Below are 18,202 nucleotides of genomic sequence, written 5' to 3'. Positions count from 1 at the left end.
CCCACCCATTACCCCAATATATTGATAATTCCTCAGTTGACCAGATAACCCAATTTCCTTCCAAACACAACTGACAGTGGGTGAACAAACACGATGCGATTGCATCACCTCGTCTGTGTTTGGCTGTGACTGGGCAGATATCACGACTGCAAAAAAGTAAATTACATCACTGCAGTCAACAACCATGGTCTCCCTTTTGACTGCCATGTTACCATCCACACCATGGGATATCTCTGATGGGGTTCGAACACCCAGAACAGGAGGGGGGAGGGGGGGGGGTTCCAGCGTGAGAAAAAAGGCAGGTCCCTTTCCCATTTGTGGACACGGCGGAGCTGATTACACTCGAGACGTCCTGAGGAGTGTCCCCTGCACGATAAGAGTGCTGGGAAAGGGCTATTCCTGACGGCCCGAGAGGAAACGTGGGGACCACCGAACGCTTCCCCTCCTCTGGAGAGCCCGCTCTGCCAACAATGACATCACGGCAGCCAAGCAAACAAACTCAATCGTTAACACGACCGGCTCACATGAGGGGCTAAGTGATGTAGAAAGATTTGTTGCTCCGTTAATAACAAGGCACGTCTCGAAAGGCATCCCTGATGTTTTTTTGGGAGCTGGGGAATTTTGTCTTCAGTATGACTGGGAACAACAAAAGTCAGTGGAAAACGAGAGCCCTCGGCTTTGATAAAGCGTCCCCTTAGATTGGAGCTGAGTGATGAGCAGTGAACAGGCGATGAAATCTAGAGCCGACAAGGCTACACCCATGGGCTCACGATCAGTCTTGACAAGACCGCCATTGCACTTTCATGGTGAAATCACCACGGCTACTTTGAGCTTACTATAACAAGGCGTTGGAGCAGTTAAGACATTTCAAACTCACTTAAGCGTCTAATCCTTTCCATCCACGGTTCAAGTCAATTTACCCTGTAGGTTTGTGCGGGACTTGTCACGAACAAAAATAAATTGACAGACTGTGTAACACAGATGTTTTCTTTCTGTCCTAGCATTGATATATCCAAATATATACGTTATCTGTCCTTATTATCTGGCCTTAGTTCAGAGACCAAAAGATGGTCACGAGTGATTCAAAGCTAACGCTACCCTATTAGACATAACAATGATACAGGGTGCACCACAGTCCGCTCAAAAATGGTTGACATAATAGCTATCAATACAAGCTGTAGGTAATACGATCCCAGCTTTTCTCACCTTACTGACAACTTCAGAGTGAAAAAAAAAAAAAACTTACTTAAACAATATCTTTGCTGTGATAACATGACAGACAAAACAGTGGGTGAAGAAAACTCAACATACAAAACAAGTCATGACAAGGCTTGACTGCTGTTCTCTATGTAGTAGTAGCTTAATCCACAGCTTTAACTGCTTACCCCCAGTTTGATACCATCTCATTATGCTGTTATATTTTTCTTCCTCTAATCCCCAGGGCTTGGCTGGGAGGTTTGATAAGGTAATAGATACTGCTGGTCTACTGCTTCAAATCAATGAAAATCAAACATGGGAATGGCAATACCTGTGGTCAAATGTGAATGCTTGGGGTTTTGGATGGTCTGCTCTCTTGTTTTCTTTAGGGCCAAGGCTATTGAACCAGATGCAGGTAAAGAGATGTTGTTGTCGTTAGGCTAACTGTCGACAGGATGGTGTGCTTTTTTGTTTGACAAGTACTGCTTAAGGAATGCATTTGCTGTTTGACTTGCCTCTTGAACAAAAGCTGCGAAGTTCAAATGGCTGTAGGTAAAGTAAAGTAGCCGGATTATGAACTTTATGACTGCAATGGCTGCACTCCGGTGTGCAATATGGAACCTTTCTTTAAGCAAGTTGTAACGTGCAGCACTGTTAACTAGCAAACCTCACTAATTATGTCTTGGGCAATGGTCTTGAACCAGCCCATACCATACGTTCAATATTGCTGAGTTCACATCCAGAGCCCATAGCTTGGTACCCTAATTTGCAGCTGGCTAAAATATATAATATCAAAATGGTTAAACATTCACCAATATACCAGGCTGTAAAACATGCTTTGTTAATGTTAATTACTGCACTTAATTAATGTTAGATGATGTAAGTTTAATGTCATGGGTTACCAAAACATGTTTGATGATTTTTAATGTGTCCAGTCCTCATCCAGTTACTGAGAAGGTGATTTATCAGCCTCGGTTTTTGCTCTGGTTCTCTTTGTTAGTTCTTTTGGTCCCCAACACAAACACAGACAGAACTGAGCTGCAAGTCCATTCACTTGTGGAAGAGTCAGCTTTGTTTAAATTAGTTTTGTATTCTGTGGATCGTGACATTGACAACTTGAAAATGAAAGATAGCAAAAAGAGATTAAACAGAAAATTTAACAAAAAAATTAATTATAACCAGACGGGCACTCAGAGAGCGCAGACCTCCGCCAAGGCCCTTGATGCGGATCCACTGCAAAATGTAATGGGTTCTTCCTTGGCCCATGCTATACCTCCCCAGCCAGTTTTATTAAAATCGGCCGGTTTGTTTTTGTGTAATCCTGCTGACAGACAAACAGACAAACGAACGAACAGAAAACATAACCTCCTTCGAGGAGGTACCAATGGATTCTAATGTTCAGATCATAAGACAGACTACAAGGCCTTTATTCTCAGCTTTCAAACAGGGCTTTGGGGTTGATTAGTAACTTCACACCTAAGCCTAGGCCTCCATCGGTGTCGGATTAAGAAGCGCGGCAAAGCCCGACATTAATTACGATAAATTCCGTGGCCACTAATTGAACAGGTGCTACATGTTAAGATTTCTAATTTGTTACACCTGAAAAAGGCTTATTTCACACAAAAGGTGTGAAAAGAAAGAAGGAAAAACCAATAAATGGCCTTAGCATCTGCTCCCACTAACGGATCCCTCTCCACATCTTAAGATACAAAGGCGCTGTTGCAGAACACTGCCTAAATAAACTTAGAGTAAAAAACCGCGACAGGAAACATGACTACCCCCCCTCCACACACACACACACACACACACACACACACACACACACACACACACACACACACACACACACACACACACCACAACTGAGTACATGCATGCATTTATTTACATCAGTTTTCAGTAGCACTTACAATGATACTTCATGTGCTAAAACTTTCAGCACAACTCTGCCAAAATCAGAAACCTGGCCGAAGATGAACTGAATTGAAATGATGCGAATGAAAGGGCCATATTTGTATGAAACATGCATGTGTGTATTTTCATAGCTCTGGAGTTCTGAAGGAGCCAAAGCACATTCTTCTTGAGCTAGATAATCAAGTGGTGCACTCTCACAGATATGAGGCGATCGCAAAGATTCAACAAACACATTAGTATAGAGAGACCCGTGGTCCTAATTCTATAGATTCAAATGGGCATACAATGGACATCAAAGAAAACATTTGTGTCTCTGTCATACATTTTGTTAGCAATCTGAAGCCCTAGGTCAGTCCGTGTCCACCTTACTTATGTCAAAAATGTTTGTCTAAACCTGTTTTGTGGAACTGGTTCAGATTTTATAAAGAGAAGCGGACCATGCTCCTTTGTAGAGGCACAACAACAATTCCACCAATTCCACATCCAGTTCAAAGACAACAAAGACCTTCACTGCTACAGTCTGATTTATTCTTCACTGTTTGTTGAGCACATGTAAGGGCACAGTATCGGCCTGGACGGCTTGTTTCACTGGAGAGGGTCGGCTCAAACCTCACAGCCTGTCTCTTGCAATAACCGTCTTATTTAAACAGAGAAACACTAGAAACCCACAGGACATCACCTCCAATTCCACAATACAGAAATAATGTCCATTCTCTCTATCCCCGGCTTGTTCTCTAAATTGCAAATTCCTTATGTTCATTTTTTGAAATAAATGAACATGCTGCCAAACATTCTTCATTGGAAATGTCAGCACTGCTTCTCGTAATCATCATGTTATCCACTGATGTGTAACAAGTCAATGATATGGTAATTCTTTACATTTTCTTAGCTGATCAAACTCCTTGGCTAAAACACAGCTTATTGGCAGTAGCCCTGTGTGTTGACCTCATCTAAACATGCATATGTCATGGAGACTATTCACAGGTAATTTCTGCCAAAACATAAAGCTTCTCTGAACACATTTGACATTTTCTGACAAATAATAAAAAAAAAATTGGAATATACTCATTTCACAAAGCCAGCAGGTAATTAGGTTATATGCACATAAATAATATCTAAGTTGGTATATAAATGACTACATTAAATTGAAACTGTCTGCAGACATTCAGATGGATTCCCTTTATAGTGTTTGCAAATGAGATTGGTGGCTTAATTAGTTTTAAAGTAATTGTTATTTAATTAGTAGTCCTCATTTGATGGATGTGCAACCCAAATATGGCAGAACACTTCATCATCCCAGCACACATACACGCATGCACTGTGCACGTTAACAGCTCCACAGCCCTGAGTTCAGCTCTAAAGTTAGCTTAAAATGAGATAAATGTCTCTGGGTAGCATGCAACCTGATCCTCAACCTGTGCTTATGGGAACCTTTTCCTGGAAGCAGTCTAGTGAGTGAAGCTGCACTTCAATTTAGATTTAATTGGTGCAGTATGCATACAGGCTGCTGTCTCCAAAATATTTCCAGAACTACAGTAAATCCATGGGGGACTAAAGAGTTTCCATGGAAAGTTGATACCTGAGGAAATCTGCCATTTTTTAAAGGCAAAAGCTCACTAACCTGACTATGTTTATTTGTAGCTTATTTGAACTTATGGGGGAACAATTACACAATTCATCAAACTCTACCCGGCTCCAGTGAAGGGCTTGATTGGAACTGCATTAAATCTTGCCTTGATGAAATCTAGCCTTGGGAACATTGTTATTCTTTCGCGTCAATTTAATCCATGAAATTACACGCCTTTGCAATTTTGGGCATGTGTGCGCTGGGAAACCTAGAGGACTTTAGCATGGAATCTACAAGGGAATATGCAAAATAAATCCAGAAAGAAGCCAAGGCTGATCAAACCCGTCTTTTTTCTTAAGCTGACGTTGATACACGGTCCGATCCGACTTGATCCTCATGTTTAAACGGCATTGGATGAAGACGGATTTGTGTTGACATCAATGTAATGTTGAAGTCCAAATACACAAATCCTGTTTGGATCGATCTCATTAAAAGTAATTTGTGTCACCGCAAGTGCTTTAGTTGGTAACACATTTGAGAAATAATAAATCAATTTTAAAAGCCATTGTTTGTTGAAAACCAGGTGCAAATCTTTCACCCCCCCCCCGACACACACACACTTTTATGACAAAAACAGACGGACATATGGTCGGTTGCTATGCCAAAGCAATCAAAACATTCTGTCAAATAAAAGGGAAGCTGTTTCATCAGTCAAGCCTCATGCAGTCGTCCACTCTAGAGGGGTGAGTGACCCACTCCCCACAGGCCCCAGCACACACAGGACAGACATCTCTGATAACCCCAGGAGCCTGGACATGATTTACAGAAAAAACATAAGTTAGATAACTAATGGCCGAATAACTGTACAACTCTTCTGACGCACGTTGGCTTATAACACGGAAGTGTTATCTCTCAGCTTGTAAAGATCCATAGACAGGACACACTCATATTAAGCACAAAATCCAACAGCAGCTTTGCAGATAAGGCACTTAATTGAGTTGTGCCTCGCTATTCCCCGAGGTTAGCACTGCACAGGTCTGTGATCTCTCCCTAAATTAGAAACTTCCACTGAACAAATAGAGGATCTGCACCGATGGGGCGCTGTCCTGGAAGCTGCCGGGCTAAAGGAAACCCAATCCCGTATTATGACTGAGCCAGATCAAAACCGGAGGGGTTCGGGGAGCGACGTATCACGACCCCCGCTGAGAGCGGAAATCAGAGCCCCGACAGTGACTGACACGTTTGTGGGGAAGATCAAGCTGCTCCGCATCAAGTGGGGCGCCTATGCAGGGGATAAGCTGGGGGTCCTCAGTCACAGCGCTGACGAACGCCAGTGACCCTGCATTACAGTAGGGAAAGGATGCCTCAATCCTCAAAGGTTACACAGGAGGTTTCCTTCTGACAGGGAAGCTGGGGTGACTGTTTAAAAGTCTTATAAATTCTTATATATTGCATGGCTACATGTTTGTGGGGTAATCTGTCAGTATGCAGAACCTTATGAAGACCGACAGCCCAGTATCTTTCCAGTATGAGGACCACAAACCACAGGCTTGGCTTTCAGAGGGCTCTAGAAGTGCAAGCTCTGTTGAACTGAAAACATTACATCTTAGACATATACTTGAAAAAGTCCAAATATTAAAAAAAAAACTGGAAATGAAAGGATTCACAATACAACTGGATAGATAATATTATGTTAGAGTTTTCAAGAACATAATTTTACCAGTAACAGATCCTGACAGCGAAAACATAATAAGTGTTCTTGCCATTACTCTTTAGGCTCCAGGGCGGTTTTAACTTGGGCTTTCCTCAAAAACTATCAGCAGCTACGTTACAATAACCAATATATCATATTTTCTCCCATATAATATAGTCACCAACCTCAACGGCCAAACAATGGGGACAGAGACACGAAAGTATAACAAAGACCTTGGGGAAAGTGAAACCTCCCTGCAAGTACAATAGCTGCATTTGTGTACAGCTCAGAGGAGGGTTGCTGGTCAGAAAACAATGTGGCTGTATATAACAAGCTCTCCAGTGAAAGTAAATCCACTCCAGTTGTGAAAACATTCCCTTTCCTCATGGTGCTGGCTGTGGGCCGAACGTCTCTGCTAAGCCATCCTTCAGTCCCCGCTCGCTCGTTCGTTCACTCTGCCCCTGCCACCAACGACGGCCCCGAGTGGAAAGAGTGAGCGAGCGAGCTGGAGAGGAGAGGAGACACAGGAGGTTGCTCTTCATTTGGAGTACCAGGGCCGTTTGCTTACTTGGCCGTGACCCTTGAAGGAAGAGGAACCTCGTGTCTCTCTGAGAAGTTTCTGTGTGTGTGTGTGTGGGTGTGTGTGTGTGTGTGTTTTTTTGTCCGTGTTTGTGTGTGTGGGTGTGTATGTATGCACCCTTGAGTGAACGAGCTTGTGCATCTGTGTGTGTGCAAAAGTATGCCTGTGTGTGCGCCTGTGTGTGTGTGTGTGTGTGTGTGTGTGTGTGTGTGTGTGTGTGTGTGTGTGTGTGTGTGTATGTGTGCGTGTGTACACAGGGCACTGTTAAGGTCTATAAGAAAGATCCTCTCCAGATGGGCACAGATGTGGAGCAGGGTAGTGTTTTGTAACGATGTAAACACAGGCTGAAGCTCGTGAAACTTCATTGACATAAGTGAGCAGCAAGCGTGAGATGCTGGAGAGTTCTTAAAGCTTTCTTATTTCGGGAGAAAACAGGCAGTGAAGTGTGGGGGGGGGGTGGGGGGGTGACCATCAGATGAAGCTGTTTGATCAACAGCCTTATCCAGTCACAGACATTACAGGCAATGTCCACATCCAGCTGCAGTCAACTGTACAATAGCAGCAGGGATCAACCAGGGACTTCCTGAGATTTAACACAGGTTGGGGTGCACCGCCAGTTTAGTATAATGGCTATGAGAGGCGGCCAATGGGCTACGCTCACGAGAACACCGGTGAGATTACTCTATTTGAGAGATGCCTTGCTCGAGAGGAAGACCAAACCAAAACCATGTGGCTGTAGAGAAACAGAAAACAACAAACAGAACAGAACAGAACAGAACAGAACTAACCAAAAGGATTAGCAGAGGGATGTAGAAACTCCATCGCTTCAATCTACAACTCTACTCTGTTTGCTAGCGCAGTGAGACTGAAGATGTTTGTTTGACATTTTGTCTAGCTCTGTCTGTTTCCTAAATGAGCATGTGCAGACTCCCGATTTTCACCTCTTCCAGGGCTGTGGATGACATGTGTTTACTGAATCACTCGCCTGCTCTTTTATTCGTTACTTGAGTTCGTTATCAGAAATAAATCCGCCGTCACCAAAGATCTGGGATTTTCATCCACATGACATCATTTTACAGCCAGCCAAGAGCTGGAACGCACAAGCCCCGGCCATTGCGTTCACTGAGACACAACATAAATCAAATTAAGAACCTCAAAGCAAATCAAAAAACCTCGACACACATTTTCATATTTTTGCGCTGGCCAATGAACTGAAGTGGGCAACACTACGCTATGGATATCTTTGGGAGATTAAAAGTGGTAAAACCAATAACATCTTATTTCTACACACCTAGGTTCAGGCAGTCACATCGCTTAGATACAAAAACATCATATAGATGGCCTTCCTTGTCACACAGTTCATAAATCATGATAAACTGAAAGACTAATGGGTTTAAAATATGATTATGTGAAACCCTGGACGAGTCTCACACATTCACATTCAATCAGCTTGGATATGCAAGGTTCAACCAACATCAATGAAAACTGAATGAAAACAGCCACATCACACATGGCCAATCACCCCCCCCAACTCTTCCCAGGGAAAGCTCTGTATCTGTCACTGTCTTCTCATACTTCTCATATTATGTGAGGCCTTGTCTCTGTATCTATTTATTGTGTGCCTCATATCTACTTAGATTTGTTCTTTCTGCCTATTTCTGTGTCTTGGGTCTCAGGCTGACAGGATGAGTTAGTAGTCGTCAAAGGGGTGCTGTGTCTGAGCTGGATGAGTCAGTGGATGTGTTCAGACTGTGGACACCATTACGAGTCTGTTTCTCATTATCTAACAATTCCCCCTAAATCAGACAAACCGCAAAGAATTTATACGGCCAGGTAGGCCTGCCATATTGGTTGTAGTCCTGAAATGTGCTGTTGATTAGTTACTGGTATTAGGAAAATAAAGTTGCGGTCAGTGTACAAAACATTTGTTTCCCAACCCCGATTTTTAGAGCCGTTTCCCAACCAGACATGTTACAGTGGGAATGTGGTCATATATATGAATTAACGGAATACAGGCATACAGAATAATGACCTCGCCTATATGCGGATGTACTGCATCTATAAATCTACCCAATAAAATCACAGAGTATTACAAGATATTACAAGAAACCCATGGCAAATACACAGACACTGGAAGAATCCGACATGCTGCATGGCTATGTGAACTTCCCTCTCCCTGTCCATGAGTTACATCAGCAGGGTGTTAGATCACCAGCTCTGCTGAGGGCCACAGACAGCATGTCAGACAGCTGTGATCCTGGCTTGGACCAAACCTGAGAGAAACCACCTCTTCCAGCTGAGCACATCTCTCTCTCTCTGGCGCGCCCAGACCATTATAATTACCCCAGCCTCCAGATCTGCGCCCTGAAACATGAGCTCGGCAAACAACCCCTCCCCCCCACCCCCCCAGCCACTTCCCATAAGAAAAGGTGCATTTGATTAACTAACTAGAAAAACATTTATCCTCTGTGGGATATTTCCTTTTACATTTATCCATGCCTTTTCCAACCGTGGCTCTATCCTTATTGTGACTTAGACCCCATCAATACATTTTTGTTATGTAAAAAATATCTTGCAAAAAAACTGCTCTTCTTACCAAGCCCTCTCATTGTACATGTAACCATACATTCCTACTCCTATTCCTGACTACTAATCTTATAGGCTGTTTTGAATCATTCTCTCACCAGTGCTGTTAGATTATTGCACTTGATAAAAAATAGTTTCATATATCCCTCAAATCTGCTGGTTATCCGTTTTTCATGCGGGTTTGAGTAATTATTCTCGAGTCCCAAGACGAATAGAAATTTTGTGGCTTGATTTATTTGAAAAAAAAAAAGGTCTGGGCATGATCAGCATTTGTTTTTCCAGTCTACCTTTTGAATGATGTTCTGTGTAACACTTACCAGGGTTCTACCCCTACCAGCATGTGTAAGCATATTCTTCTTTAGCTGGCCTTCGTATGTGCCCCCCCCAGCCCCTCGCCCAACGACCCATTGATCCTGTAATATAATAGGTCACGGAGAGCAGGCTGAATAAATCAGTGCTGTGGTTGACACTGATTTTACTGATACCCTTGAAAAAGAAATCCTGTGTGCCTGCTTCAAAACGCACCAGCAACCAAACAGAACGAGATGCAGAAAAAAGAAGAAGCATATTAAAGCATCGACATAGTGCTACTGCTTTGATGTCTGCTCTGGAGCTGTGGGGGACAGCGTGGGGTGGCAACACACTGTAGCATTTGTCTGCACACTTTAAAACCATAACGCTGACAGTTTTGATGGACAGGTGGAGCAAAGAATGACACGGCAAGAATGACAAATCTTTATCCTAAAGTTATTATGTGGCATCTGACAGTCATCAAAAAAGCCAAACCACAGCGAAAGGCTGGAGGGAGGACTGATCTGATTATCATAATTAAAGAAAATGGGGTTTTTTAGGCTTCATTTGTACCTAATTGGCCATCCCATAATATCATCGGAGTCCACATAAAAGGCATTTAGCCCTGAGAGAAGGCTTTCATTCCACAGGACAATGCAGACCTACGCAACCATCACTGGCATCTTTGAAATTGGTGTAATTCTTTTACATCCTAAAAATAGAACCAAATGTTATTGGGGGCAAAACACACACAAGGGCTGCAAACAGTTTTGGGGGGGCTGTGGGCGCTTTAAATATGATGCCACTCTTCAGTTCTGAGGCTGGTGAGAAAGACAAACACATGGTCATTCCCTCTGCAAGCTCCCACTGAGAAATGACGATCATTGTAATTCAACAACAAATACTTAGTTGAACAAAAGGGGAAAAAAGGCATAACATGGAGTCTTCTTTTTGTTAACTGAAGCCAGGCTATGAAGACAAACGCCAAATGGGGTATAATTGAAACCATTATGACTGTCCTACTCCATTTGTCTATTTATTTACGTCCCTGACGCTAAACCAGCACAAATGCCACAAATGAAAGTCTGGAGAGGTATGTTTATCTTCTCGGAACAATAGCTCCTATTGTGTCTCACAGAACATATTTCAGAGTGACTGTAATTGTGCAGATTGTGTTTCTTTGTATGTCTCTGATTTGTGTCTTGATTTCAGTGGTTCCAGATGGAGGTTCGCTTTAAAGTCCTTTAAAGAGACAGCTTAGCACCTATCAGTGCTACACCACCGTGGAGACGACTTTTAAGACCACCTGACCACCACAAAGCACACTCACACTCACATGTGGTGTGCACTGGATGGATGCTAACTGGGTTCCCACTCCTCAAAGCCTTCAAGCCAGCTCTTCTGGGCCTAAGCAGAGCGAGAGCTGGCCAGAATACTGAGGGAATCCAGGGCTAAACCTCCAAACAGATGGGCAGACTGAGACAGGCACACAAACAAGCAAACAGACCAACGGACAGCTAGTCAAAAACTCAAATGGAGGAGTGCGCCTGCTAAAAGGCCATGCAAGTAGACAACAAAGGACTAATCAAACAGCGAGACAAAGACACATGTACACTGCTGGTCCGACAGGCAGGCAGGCAGGCAGGCAGGCAGGCAGGCAGCCAGGCAGGCAGGCAGGCAGGCAGGCAGACAGACAGGAAGTATATTTATAAATCCCGGGAATTTGGAGGATAACTTGCACACCTGGGCCAGGGCTCTGGGGGCCCTGTGTGGAAGAAACACTAACTCATCTGCGCTGAGAGACAGGAGAGGACGTCCCCCCCCCCCCCCCCCCGTCCGTAAGCAGTGTCTAATCTGCACAGGGAAGGGAAGATAGAATATCCAACTACTGATTGAGACGCCGTCCCTGAAGCAGAGCTGTCCTGCGCTCCAGATGCGTCGTCCCGACAACAACCGAGCGGTTGCATCTTTTTCTCATTTCCACGCACGCCAGCGGGGCACATACATGTACAATAATAAACAGTGGATCCTGTTACTGGGCTTTCTGCAATCAGTTTCCCCCCTCTATTTTTTGGGAGGCCTTTACTGTATGGAGGGAAGGCATCAACTCAGAAGCCCAAACTCATGCATGTCCATCATGTACGGACAGAAGGTAAACTGTGAGAAGACAGAGGTGTAAATGATGTGTGTGTGTGCACTAGTTAGGCTTCTGCGTGCGAGTGCATTAAACAGCCACCAGGTCCTCTTTGATGCCTCCTTCTGCTCTATGTGGAGGGTATGACAAGAATATATTATTACCGCCAAAACACCGGCGTGATGTGCCGCGCGTCTGGCCGAGCGGACTTTCGTGCACATACGTGTTTTCTTTTACACGCTTCCATGTGTGGCACTAAAGCTACAGGAAACATTCCTTTGGGCAAGTGGTCGATGGAAGATAAAATATTTGTGAGCAAGGCAACTCTGGCACCTCAACAGATCCAAAACAAAGGGGAACTCTCAGTGACCCCCTCAAGCTGGAGTAATTATCAGCGTCCTGAGTCTGCCTTGTTGCTGTAACCTCTTTCACACCCTGAAGCGTTGGAGCGCTGGCCAGTCGGCAGGGTTCGTTCTGCACTCTCAACGTGTTTCCCATAATCCCAAGGTTTCTACTGTCACGATAAGGCCAAGCGGAGTTCAGTCCCATCAAAGCAGCCGGGCCAGCAGCACTGATATCTTCAAAAATAATTTTGCATCTGCTCATTTGATATGTATCCTTGTACCCCGACAAATGCCAGCGATTTAAACAGGAAAAAGCATTTAAGACATTTTTAAACAACCTTAACCTCGTTGACTTTTACCTTCACCTTACTTTGCTATATAAATTCCCCTATTTGTTTTTCAAGCGTCAGTCTTAGGTCTGTTTAAAGTGACCCCCATCATTAAAGGCAAGGGGGTGATTAATTTGGGCCATTACTCCTTGTGCTCCATACAGTGACCAGACAAACCACTTCTTCTCTCGGGGTCACCAAGAGGGCTAAAGGGTTATGACAAAGCTGGGAGGAAAGAAAAATACACAATCTTTCGCACTGCACGGAATATGCCTCCAGAGCAAACTATGAGAGAGTCATTAATTAAATTCTAACTTCATTAGAAAACTCCTTCAAGTTGTCCTCACCGGGACCAGGATGTAAACACTTTCCCAGACAACCCAGGGGGGACAGACCTGCAGAGAACCAGGACAGATTACCCAGAGTTCTTGAACTTCTGAACTGACAGAGGCACCATATTAATTCACATTCCCAGAAATCCTGGGCTTGTCTTTGCAATATGTATATTGAATTACTATTATCAAGAATTGTATGTATCTTGAGTTTTTTCTGCAACCTATCAAGAACAATATTCTGAAAGAATGCAGGATGATAAAAGCAGCATTTCCTTCTGTTCTGCTGCATGAAATCCCTAGATCCCACAAAATAAAAGAAGACAAACAATAAGTGCTGAAAAGTCATATTTTATATATATATATATTTTTTTTTACAAGCTTTGTCCAGCATCGGAAACAAGAGAAACAGCACAGGGAGAAGAAAAGACTAGAGCATGCTGGTGTTTGCTAATAAAGTTCTTGGCACTTTCAGCACCGACCCTTATGCTGTCTCTGATCGCCAGACTCGAACCTCCAGGGCCCTGCAGCAGTTTTTAAAGCCGCATCATTTTAGTCGCACTCAACACGTGTCCTTCAGAGGGGCGAGACGGCCATTAGAAGCTCGACTGGGCTGGTCGAGGCGTGTTAGTTAATGCATTCTTCACCTGAGCGTTCACCACAGGCCCACTCAACACTCGCGCCCCCAGCAGGACAACGGATCGGCATTACATTTTAAAGCTGGCTCAGCGGGGAGGAAGTCCCCTAACCCCCCCCCCCCCCCGTTTTAAGTTTGTGAGGAGAGCGAGCGCACAGTGGGCTTCCTCGGAGCTAACTGGGACCAGCCGTCCTAGATCACAGGAACAGTAATGGCTGCAGTGGTAGGGGAGGGAGCCTGACAGGAGGGGATATCGGTTTGGATTAAAAATGGCTTTGCTTGATTTCTGTCCAAAAGTGTTAAGCCTTTTTTTAAAAGCCTCTTTCTCTCCCTGTATTTGCTGCCACAACACTTTCTTCAGTTCTGAAGTGTTTTCAATTCATCATTGGCGAGGACATTTCTTTTTCTGTTTTTTTTTTGTTAAAAACTGAATGGTTTGCAGGGGCTCTTGAGCCATGATTCAAAACCAGCATGTGTCTGCTACATCAAATTATTGTATTTGGGTTAAAGATAAAACAGTCATTCAAAGTGAGTGTTTAATATATTGGATATATGCTGTGTGATATATAGGTGTATTCTACTGTTTCACAGAACACAACAATCTTAAAAAAATGCATGGCTCTCATACACTTATTTCTCCCAAAAATGGCAGTTTCACCATAAAAAAGACATGTATAACTCTATCAGGATCAGTGTTATTTGTGGTAAATCACTCTCAACACATGCCCATCAATCATGCTCACCAAATGTTTTATTAAGTTCAAGCTCAAAAACCCACTTAAAACAGCTAGCTAATAAGAGACACTGACAACTAGCTATGCTGGAAAATGCTAATTCAGCTGTGTTAAGGATGGTAAAAAATTAAAACAAATTGCTCAGACCTCACTCAACGTTCCGAGAGCTCAATCAATGATGGCCATTAAAGTTGGCAATCCTGCAAATATATTCATAAGCAAGCTTTTAAATCAATACAAGGTGAATGTCTTCCATCGCTAATGTTGTTAGGTAACAGGGTAGAACCACTGCATACATATACTACATACATACATACATATATGAATCAATAAAGGAGGCATTTTATGGAAAACTATATATAACTTTAAAGTTTCAGGTATTGAGTAGCAATTTATTACTTGCTGACTGCAAGTAACAATGAATTGCCGTGATATTACGTTAATGAACTACTTGCGGAATGATATGAAAGTTCTGAATCAAAAGCAGAAGGACCTCAGAACGTTGGGATGGCCCATGGAACTTTCTGCAAAATTCTGAGGAGCCGTAAAACAAAATCAATAAAGGAGGCATTTTATGGAAAACTATATGCAGTTAGCAAGTAACATGTTGCTACTCAATACCTGAAACTTTAAAGTTCTCTTCTCAGCGGAAGCCACAAAACAGCAACAAAATTCTAAAAGAGATATTTTAGAGAAATGTCTTGTATGCTAGACTTTCTGTTGGGGTCTTGTGGGATGTCCCAGACACCACATCACAGTTCTTCGATTAGACGGCATTGGGCGTCTTTCCCAACCTTCATATTTGGGCCAGACGTTGGAAATTTGTCGGCTACGACTAAATAATATCAAAATTGGGCTGAAATCGTGTAATCTAAACCCAGCATAAGCAAGGACAAATCAGATAGGCTACCTCATGAATGCTCCATCACGTTCAACAAAAATCCCAAAAAGCTACGGCACATTGAACTGCAAATGATTGTGTGTTACTGTTTGCAACACATATCAAGTTCTTAAAAGAGAAAGATCAGGGCAACATGATACTACCGATAATAGCCTACTGGTCCAAATACACACGCACAAAAATGTAATATTTTTTGTAATGATTAGGGTACAGTGAAAATCTCATACTGTTACACCTAGCTTGGTGAAAATATCAGTGACATGCAGAGCTGATCCTGGCAGAGCTGATCCTGATCCTGTTGCCTGCCTCACCTTCGGACTTCCTCCAGTGATAAATCTTTCCTGATTCGGCCGCCCTGCATGCCTGTAAGCACCTCGTCTTTATCCAACAGGCCTAACACAGATCCATGTGAAATTACTCCTATCTGCTCCCCATTATGCTAAGCTGCTCTTGAGGAAGCTTTGGGCCTGACCCCACAGAGAAGGGGAGCTCCAGTCAGCCAGACACTTTGGCTGGAAAATAGAAATGTCAACAAAAAGCAGTCCCAGGATGAAACTTAATACAATGTATGACAGGACGAGAGTGCTTTAATACAGTTCAGACATAGCCTTAATTTAAAAAAGAAGACGGAACGAGAGATCGGGGAAATGCTGCCAAAGAGAAATGCTGCGGTATAAACAGACGTTGTGTTCAATTTATGGGAATTTATGGGTGTGAAGGCCTGGCTTATCCACTCCCACTAACCTTATGCCCTCATCTCATTTCCATGTTTAATTAGCACGGTAACAACACCGCACATTTCAGCAAACTGGGATATATTGAGCTTTCTTACTAGGCTAAACCACAGAGTATGCATACAGGTGAGGGGATGTTCACAGCCATGAAAGTCTAGCCAGGGAGAACCTGACAACTGTCTGAGAGAGATAAGTGGGAAAGATAAATGGCCATGGTGGACACCTTCTGCTGTTCCAGATTAAGTCAAGGGTGCGCAGGTCTAAGAGCTGTGGATTGGTCTGTGGATTATGGAAGCATAATAAACTAACTGCAGATTTCTGCTGCATGCTGGAACAACAGGATTCCTCTGACCTTTGCTAGGAGGGAAGCAGTTCTTGAGCAGCCCATCGAACATATACATTCCTGGTAAATCCTGCATGGCGAACCGCAACACAGTGGAATAACCAACTCCAGCTCGGCCAAATAAATCATTTTAAAAGAGCTTTTACATCCACTTTATCCACTACTAATCCCACCAGAGTTTACAAGTGGGTCAACGACAAGACCATTTTGCCTCATATCTGACCCTTCAAAAATGTACACCAGCAGCTCATGCACGCACCGTTACTCTAACAATACAACGGACCGCATGACAGTGGACCGTATGCCTGACCCAATGTTTTGCTATCACTGGCAGCGAAAAAATCCACAAGAATAATGCAAGAAGACAAGGGAAGTCTCTCTCCATCACAATATACTTTGCAGCCATTAGAGCTGATAGATTTAGCCCTCCTTTGTAGACCAGAGTGGAGCAGGGGCCCGTCAACAGCGTGTCAGATCAGGGAGGCTACTCGGAAAAATAAATGGATTGACAGCTCTCGGGAATTGGGGGGGGACTGTCTTTGAAAAAACAAAAGTGGAGAAAGACAAAATGCTACCACGTATGAATATGAGAGATATAAAGAGAGACAACATGTCCAGTGCTGCTTTCCGTCCCTAAGACCCCTGGTTTTGGCACTCCTTGGACAGGGGGGGCTCGTGTGGATGGATGAGCAGCAGCAGAGGGACTCCACGGCGCACGCCACTCTGGAGCAGGACGCTGCTCATGAGGAAACGTTTAAAAACGTGTCAAGGAATTCGAGCGCCCGCACATCAGAGATCCTTCGAGCTCCCCGCTCCCCCACAGGGGCAGACACAGACAGGAGACATAAAGGCCTTTTCCTCCCCTCAGGGAGAAAGACAAGAGAGAGAGAGAGAGAGAGAGAGAGAGAGAGAGAGAGTGAAAGAGAGAGAGAGAGAATGAGGAGGAGGGACGGGGGTGGAAGTAGGAGGGGGGGTCTGAAAGCAAGGTAAAATGTTACAGTTAATGGCCACAGAAAGTGAGACACCACTCTGGTTTTGCAATTGTCAAAAAAGTATTGGGGGAAAAGTATGGAGATTTTCATTTGTCAACTCTGATAACTGCATTTTCAGCCACAAGAGGGCGCCTGCAGAAGAGGCCAAGGTGGGCTGCACTGGTCGGATACCAAAACCTACCAACTTATCACATCAACAAGTTCAAACTTCTCCAACACCAAATAATGACACATGTGCCTTTACAAGACTGGGGCAATAAAATGTTCAAACACATTCTTGAAGAGCGTTATATTAGAGTGCATTGTACTATTCAAACCAAAAATGTTCAAAGTATGCTATGTAATAAGACTTTCAACATCTGTGTGAATAAATGTTTACTCAAGACAAATGTGGCCAAGACTCAATAGTAACCTTGAGATACAATGTTATAGGCTTCTGTATAGCCTTGAGCTGAAGAGCCCTCAAAAAACTGAAATTCTGCAGTCTTCAGTAATTGGGAGCAGATTCCTGGAGTATGGAACACAATGTAACTGAAGATAAATAGCCTCTCTAGTCACATCGCCTACAAGGCTTTGCCACTCTTGACCCTGTGATTCAGTGCCTTTAATAAAAACCCCAGTGCCCGCATCATTCATTATATTAATCCCATACTGCTGACAGGAGAACACTTCATGGCTTAGCAGTTTACCACGTGGCAGCAATAGCCATACGGCCAGGGTGTTGCACCTTGGTCTTTCTCAGTGGTGACAGTACTGACTATTATGTGTAATCTTTCCCAATGCAATCCCAATTGTGGTTTGACATGCAGTGAGAGTTCAGTCATTAAACTGAAAGCTGAATGGTGGTGACAAAAGCTTTGACTGTAGAGTCTGACAGATACTGGTAAACAGAGA

General features: G+C 43.6%; 1 protein-coding gene across 4 annotated transcripts in view; it reads right to left on the bottom strand.

Moving 5' to 3' along the window:
- Positions 1–18,202, bottom strand: part of LOC105907470 (collagen alpha-1(XXIII) chain) — a 73,530-nt gene that overhangs the window by 22,532 nt on the left and 32,796 nt on the right. The gene's annotated exons all lie outside the window — the stretch shown is intronic.

Source organism: Clupea harengus, chromosome 8 (assembly GCF_900700415.2).
Source record: "Clupea harengus chromosome 8, Ch_v2.0.2, whole genome shotgun sequence".
Taxonomy (NCBI): Eukaryota; Metazoa; Chordata; class Actinopteri; order Clupeiformes; family Clupeidae; genus Clupea; species Clupea harengus.
The sequence above is the reverse complement of the archived record's forward strand: the minus strand, read 5'-3'. Positions and strand labels throughout refer to the sequence as shown.